Source organism: Furipterus horrens, unplaced genomic scaffold (assembly GCF_987537825.1).
Source record: "Furipterus horrens unplaced genomic scaffold, mFurHor1.1.pri manual_scaffold_7, whole genome shotgun sequence".
NCBI lineage: Eukaryota > Metazoa > Chordata > Mammalia > Chiroptera > Furipteridae > Furipterus > Furipterus horrens.
Window position 1 is genome coordinate 125,650,842 of NW_028327177.1, and position 8,109 is coordinate 125,658,950.

Below are 8,109 nucleotides of genomic sequence, written 5' to 3' on the forward strand. Positions count from 1 at the left end.
ATTGTTAAATAATAATAACTAGAAATTATCTTCGTGTGCAAGCCTGTTTCACTTGGTCTGTAAAAAACAAGGTAAAAGTTTATCATTTTGTTTTTTTCCTGAAAAAGTAGTTTTGGAGAAAAACTAGCTCATTGCATAAGACTTTTTATTCAAATGTTTGTATTTGAAAAACACAGCATTTATATAACTCAACTTCCACATTTTTCTATGATGAATGGGAGACCAAACAGTGCTTCACTGATATGATCCAAATCTATAAGACCAATTTATAACAGAAATGTATTTACTTGATTATTTGATTACCTATTTACTTCCTTATTTATTCATTATTTTATTTATTTGACAAGTAGAATTAAGGGTCTACTGTGTGGCAGCGAATAAGTACATGTTCCTACATAGTCCTTGTTCCCAATAAGCTTCTTGCGTAGTGTAGGAAGTGGACTTATAAACAGATGATTACAAATGATGAGGTAACTTTTATGGTTATTGGCTGGATCATACTTTCCACAAGGAAAAGAAGGATTTTGTCTGATTCCCGTTATAGCACCACTGTTTACCATGGTCAATGCTGGTGGAATAGTCAAGCCAGTATAAGGTATTGTGAAAGTATAGAAGTGGGATATCTAAACCTGTCTGTAAGGGGATGGTAGACCAAGAGTTAATAAGATGACAATGTCTGTGGACAATGTTTCAAACTTAGAGGACATCAGAAGCAAACAGGTAAGGCAACAGAGACATCTTATAAGTGATGCACATAAGGGTGAGGCCAAGTGTTGGAAGCTGGAGAAAAAGAGAGAGATTAGATAATGGAGGGATTAGTTGGATTGTTAAGGAGCTTATAAGACATAGGAAGTCACTAAAGATATATTATCAGTGTTTTCTTTTTTTTTTTTTTCTGATTTGTATAGAGTGAATAATATTTTAGGTTTTTTTTTGTTTTTTTGTTTGTTTTTTTTTAATGTTTTTTATTGATTATATTGTTACAACAGTTCCAATTTTCTCCCCCTTGCTCCCCTCCATCCAGCACCCCCCTCCCCCAGCAATCCCCCCCAAGTCCATACCCCTGGTTCGTAAAAATTAACTATCCCCCCCCTCTCAAATATTAGGACCCTTCGTAATCTTGTAAAAGACAATGGGCGAAGGTCTCAAGCTCCTCTAGCTGCTTCAAGCTGGACATGGTCGTCATCCTACCTACCCTTGGGTCCAGAAAACCCTAATAAGAGTGGGGGTGTGGAGGGGAGGGTGGCCTTCCCACATGGGGAAGGATCGTGCAGACTCCAGGTCAGTTGGCTGTCTCTGGTCAACGGCGTGCTTGGTTTAACAGGCTGGTGTCCTTGTTGTGTTCTGGGGGCAACAGATTTGGCGAAAAGGGTTAAAAGACATCATTCAATCCATAACTACTAGATGACAAAAGGCAGGGATTAATTTTTCAATGTTCCATATTAGGAAAAAAAAAAAAAAAGAAAAAGGGCTTCTTTGTAAGAAGGTGTGCTAGGCACATCTCACCTGTCCAAAACCCTTTTGCCCATTATACTTAGTTTGGGCTGAGGTAAATAGTTTAGGTTTTCCCCCTCTCAGACCTCTGGGCCTTTTCTGTCCAAGCCATTAGGATAGAAAAGAGAAACCCGTTTTAAAGTGAAGCCCACAGACCACCCCATTCTTCCCCAACCCAGCCATTTAGTTCAGCCAAACCGTTGAGTCTCAGGAGGCAGCGCTGCAGAGAGGATTAAGTGAGGCTTATGCGTACAGATAATCGCTCAGGTAATGCAATCATAGGCTTATGTCCTTTGAAAACAAAAAACACGTGTTAATTTATGTAACATAACCCACAAACAAGTCTCTAAATCTGTAAGACTGTCTTATTGGGAAGACATCTAGTTGCAAGGCACTTGAAATTCTATTTGCCTGCAACTTGAATATCTTTGATGATATCACAGACATGGTTTAATTTTCAAGTGAAACCATATTTTAAATGAGAAGAAACTTTTAAGACGGTTAGTTGCCCTGTTTTATACTCTACTACTGATCATTGTGATTTTCCTTGAATAATAATTTTTCTCCCTAAGGTTACCCTCCTTGTCTTTAAAGGGACTACATTAAGTCCATTTTTAATTTATCCTGTTCGTTTGCATAAACATAACAAGAGCAGCAAATGATCACTTATGATCTTTAGTTCTGCTTTGCTGGAACTTATCCAAGTAATATTTGGGGTGACCTTCAGTCTGTTCTTCAGGGCACAGAAGCTGAGCCACATATCTGGCATTCATCCTTGCCTGTACACACCTGTTTTTTCCAAGTCTTTCTGGTTTTTCCTTGTGCCTTAAGGTCCCTTCTAGCCATCTTTCAGGAAAACAACCTTCGTTCCTTCCCTGGAAAGATTGCTGTGGACCGCACAACCAACCATGGTACCAGGCCTTTTATCTCACGGGCTTTTATTATCAGTGTTTTCTATGTGATCCTATATAAAACAACCTCAAAATCTTAATGGCTAACAACATTGAGAGTTGTTTGTTGGTTTGTTTTGCTCACTCTACATATTGGTGGCTTTGGTTTCTGCTGTGGCCCTTTGTCCAGCTATGAGTTTAGATCTACTCCACTCTCCAGAACCCACACTCAGGGCCTCTCCTCCTGACAGAAGACAGAGAAGCATAAACAAACAAATTTAGAGCTTCTTCTTGGCAAATTTTTTACATCTACCAAAGCAAGCTACAGATTCAAGGGCAACATCGTTGGGTGGGGACGTATACTCTTCCCATGGGGAATGGCGAGGGTATGCTGCTATATAATTATTTTATAGGGGAAAGACAAAGAAGTATGATAATAATATAATCTACTGCAGAGCATTTCCAGTAGGTGAATGGCTGCCATTTTAAAGGGTAACATAGAAATACATTTAGAGGAATTAAAAAAGCTGTAATCCAAAAATTTATTTGGAGTTTATCTCAATATATATGCATCACATAAGACTTGGGGTGTGCAATGAATAAATGAACATGTTTAACAAAAGTGGGATAGTCAGCAGTGTTACAAAAGACGTGACATTAAGGGGAGAGGGGTCCATTTCCAGAAATGACTCCTTTTGCCAAAGGGAATTTACTTTCCTTTCTAGTTCTCTAGCAGAGCATATTTATGGGGAAGGCTCTGCAGCTGTGCAAGTGGCACACTTAGTTTGCAGAGATAACTAGTATGCAGGGATGATGCAACATTCAAGTCAGAGAGAAAGTGCCTGTCTAGGGTAATACACAGAGCAGGCTGCACACATTTTGCAGAACCATGTTAGAGAGAAAATTCCTTCCGTAGGGAAATAACCCCAGATCATCTGCCATGTGGTGACTGTGTTCTCTCATTAATTAATCCCTTTTTATCCAATATATGGGGACTAAATCATTAAGTACCTTACATACCTCATAAAGTAGTTTGATTTTTTAATCATATAATTCATGGGGAGCCATTAAAGAAGCATGAATAAGAAAAGATTAGTAAAATCACCTAGGATATATATACATATAAGTGTGTACAGACACATGGACATTTATTTTCAGATTACAGACTTAGATTTTAAATCCAGAAGCCTGGCTCTACACCATATTAGCTGTACAATCCTGCATAAACTATTAAAACCACTGTAATACCCAATTTCTTCATTTGTTAATAAGAATTATAATAGTACTTTTACTACTATGGTTATTGGGAAAATTAAACTTACAGGTGTTAAAAGGAGGAGTGGCAGGATACCAAGACTAGAGTCTTGATTCAGATTGCCTGGCTTCCTGGCTTTAAACTTGGCTCTGCGATTTACTTGCTGTGTGACCTTAAGCAAGTTTCTTAACCTCTCTGTGGTCAATAAACTAATAACCTGTAGTTATGAAGATTCATATAAAGTGAATATTTGTGTTCTGGACCAAGCCATTATTCAATGTTTTCTAGCCCGTAGTTCAACATTTGTTCAGGTTTATTTTGTATGTAACATGAACCACAGACAAAATACTTCTTAAACATATTTCAGATTTTATACCTTTTTCAATATCTTACCACCAGTTAAACATTTTAGGCACTCATTTTGTGTGCTTGCCTCTTCAGTAGTAGTTTTTAAATAACATAAGCATATGGTTATTTATTCATCCATTCATTCATTCACTAGAGGCCATCTAATTCTGCTCTCATGCATTAGAAACCACAATGCATATATTTCTTGTAAGAAATTGACATTAGTGACTCACCTGATCATTGAGGAGGTTTCATTAAGGATCTAATTTTCCAGCAGCAGGACCTGTGTGTAAGTTTTCCCCCATTTTTTTATGTACTCCATGTTCTGCTGTTAAAGACCATCTTCCCTGTGAAAGTGGGTTTCCAAAGTTTCTGAGTCTATGGACTTCAGAAAATGACTTTGTACATTGCAGATTATAGAATCATTTGGCAATCACGCAACAAGACTCCCTGAGTCTCCATGGACTTCTGACATCCCTAAAGGGAAGCAATAATGTACATCTTACACAGCCGACTGCCTGTGACCATCATCCTCAAGACACAGAAGTGGAAGCCAATTCCATTACCTGGCACTCTGTACTCTATGAAACACTTTTATATCCATTAGGTCACTGCACATTAGTAACCCTGAGAAAAAGGCAAAGCTCACAAAAAGGTAAAGGCTCTGTGAAAAATTCTCAGCCATGGGTATTTATCTGGTCCCTGGGTGGGCACTTACCAACTTACCTCCCCAGGTGAAAGGAGAAATAGCAAGGAGCAGGGATATGTTTATTCCCTATAGGGCATAGATGATGTTATGACCTGAGAATAATCTGTATCAGCACTGTCTCACTAAACTTTTATTTAAAAATGTGTATCTTTGTGTTTCTCTTCCACTCTGCCTTATTTTCATCTCTAAATGGCATTCAATTTTTAAAAAACTGCACCTTTAAGAGTTGTTTGTACTCTCTCTTAAAATAAGACACAACATTATCAAGTGAAGTGATGTAAATTGATTCGTGGGAGTCTACAGGCTTTAGAATTTGATGACCCTGGTGTGTGTTCTTGCTCTGACTTTCCCTAGCTCTCAACAATTCTGACCCATGTCCTTGAGCCCTCAGTTTCATCTTCTGTGAATGGGTGTTTTAATTGCGAAGACTCATATAAAGTTAATTGCTCAGAAGCATATCTTGCAGATGAGAGTCATCGCACAAGAGCTAAAAGAGCAGGTTCTGGAGCCAGACTGACTAGAGTTGAATCCCACATTCGCCATTTACTAACCGTGTGTCCTGGGGAATTATATGCCACTTGTGCCTCAGTTTTCTCATCTGTAAAATGGATTCCTCATAGTTTTGTGAAGGATTAAATAAGTCAATATATAAAAAGAAATTAGACTTGTGTTTGACATAAAGTAAGCATTGCGTATATCTTAGCAAATATTATGGATGGTTAAGCACCTTGACTCTAGATTTGTGAGTTTAAATACACTTACCTGAACTCAGGAAAATATCTGGATTCTAAGGGCCTAAAATACAGACACATTGGTTCACCAGTCCCTAGAAACTGTTATTTTAGACAAAATTTGAATTAATCATGTACAGGCATTACAAGTAACATTTTCTAACTCCACGACATAAGTCATTACTAACTCTGTGTAAGTGTCTAATTGTGAGAGTCCATACATTATTGTGAGGGCCTTAAATAATGAAAACCGTAGGGACTTGAGAGCTGTGTTCAGCAATAAGAACCTCTTTAGTTAGAAGGTGGTTAATTATTTAAATTATTGGGTCATTCTGAGAATCCAGACCTACTTGTCCAACACCCTTTGACATGGGAGGGCAGGAGCTGTAACATCAGCCATGCCCAGCTTCCTAGGAGGCATTGAGGGACATCCACACTGGGGCCAGAGGCAGGGTACTGAAAAGAGCTTTGGCTGTCTCTATTTCTTCCTCCCCTTTGCCCACAAACCTCATAAGCTTCTTCTATGACATATATATTTGGCATTAAAGAAAACTGAATTCAATCGAAGCTCAGAGATTGGCTGGGAGATGCCAGTGATGTTGTAAATTATTAGGATTAACTCACAAAAAATCCATCTTTGACTTAGCCTATTTGCATTACAAAGGACTACTAAAAAGCACAAATCCTGCATCCTTCAGTTACAACTGTAAAGCATTAAAGCATGTTTTCACTACTTCACTAATATTGGTGGGGATACATACAAAGATGACCTCGGCAGAGCCTGGTCACTTAATAAGCCCATAGTATAGGGCAATGGCAGGAATTCTCAGGACACAGATTTACTGCAAACAGAGGGACAGGTCCAAGGTGCTGAGGTGGACAGGAAGTGTGAATTATCTCTGGTGGGTAGGTGTGGAGATGGAATCAGGGGAGACTCCTCAAAAAGGTGTAGGGAACTAAAAAAATGAATGAATGCATTTCCTCACACCTTCTAGATTATCCTAGCTGGGCCAATAATCAAATTAACAAAGACAGATTAACAGAAGAAAATGAAAGTTTTAACATGTGTGCATGGGGAGCTAATTCACATAGGCATGAAAATAAAAAGACAGTGAGACAGCCTTGGGTATATAAGACATTTATGGACAAAGGAGAAACGAGGGATGGGGTATTAGATTTCAGAAGTAAGAATAGAGGATTTACAGGTAGTTGAAGAAGAGTAAATCATATGGGGCAGGCAAATCCTTGCTAGGCAAATCAGAAACAATGAACCTGAAGCCTCTTATTTATTTACTATACTTTTAATTAATCCTCACAGGAGGATATGTTTATTGATTTTTTTTTTTTTTTAAGAAAGAGAAAGGGAGATAGAGAACATTGATGCATTGCCTCGCGTACACACCCTGACTGGGAAATGAACCCACAACCTAGGTATATGCCTTGACTGGGAATTGAACCTGCAACAGCTGAGCCATCTGGCCAGGGCTTATTTACCATACTTAATTCAAATTAAGCTAGGGTGAGCATCCTAAGATCTCCTTCCTAAAGAGAGTTTATCTCTCCGACTGTCTTGGTCTGGAAAGGAAGGAGGGTCAAGTTTCTTTTTGAGTCTTATTTCTTAATACACAGCTTAAAATCAATATCCCCAAAGCAGCTTCAGAATAGCAAAATTTTGAGCCCTTTGAAGGAAAGTCTGGATCCGAATATTGAAGAGTCGGTAGGCTTTTTTGCATGGAAGCCTGAGCATTATGCTGGGCTACCTCGAGGGACACTTCTTTCAGGTCTCACACCCAGCCAGTGACTTGTTTTGATCTTACAGATATGACAGTTGTAACTAATTAAGCTGTTTTCTTTTCATATCTGGGGCCCCAATAAACAATATTTTTACCTCAGATTTAATCCTTTTTTGTCTTACCATTTCTTCTTTTCTCTTTCTCCATTTCTTTTAATATCATTGTATATTTCTCTGTAAGTCATTAACAATTCTTTTTTGAACAAATGACAGAAAAAAGACCAGGGTATTTTGTGGAACTCTGCATGGTTTGGTGTTTTTGGAAGGCAGGGTGAAAAGGGGAGAGGCATAATATTTTATCATTAGCATAATATGGGGGAAACAAATGAGTCGTTCTCCTGTCATTTGCAGAAATAATAAAGGCCTATGTGCCAGGGCAGTAGCTCTGGCAATGTAAAGAGAGAAAACTAGATTCAAGAAATAGTTTGAAGATGAGATGTACTGTGGATAGTGTGAGGACCAGTTGCAGATCAAGATTGACTTTTAGATTTCTGGTTTGAGTAACTGGGTAGATAGTGAGTTTAAAAATAGAAGGAGGGGAAAAACAGATCTGAAAGGCATTTCATTTGGCTCTATTGATTTGGAGATTCCCATGGGAAATCTAGATTGTGACTTTGTAGCACAGTTGCAGCAGTGGGACATAGAGCAAAGGAGCTGCGGATGCTATTCAGAGTGTAGTAGACATAATCATTTACCATCAAATTTAGGTAGAGAAGGGGAAGAATAAAAATCAAATGAGGCTGAGAGACCAAGAGAAAATGATGGGATTCATGAGATTAATATTTTGTCTGATGGACATGCGCAATAGTTAAGAAAGAAGGAGGGGGAGTTCTGGGCTCAGCTGTGGGACTGTGAAATTAAGGAACTCAACAGGGAGAACCATTGCAGGT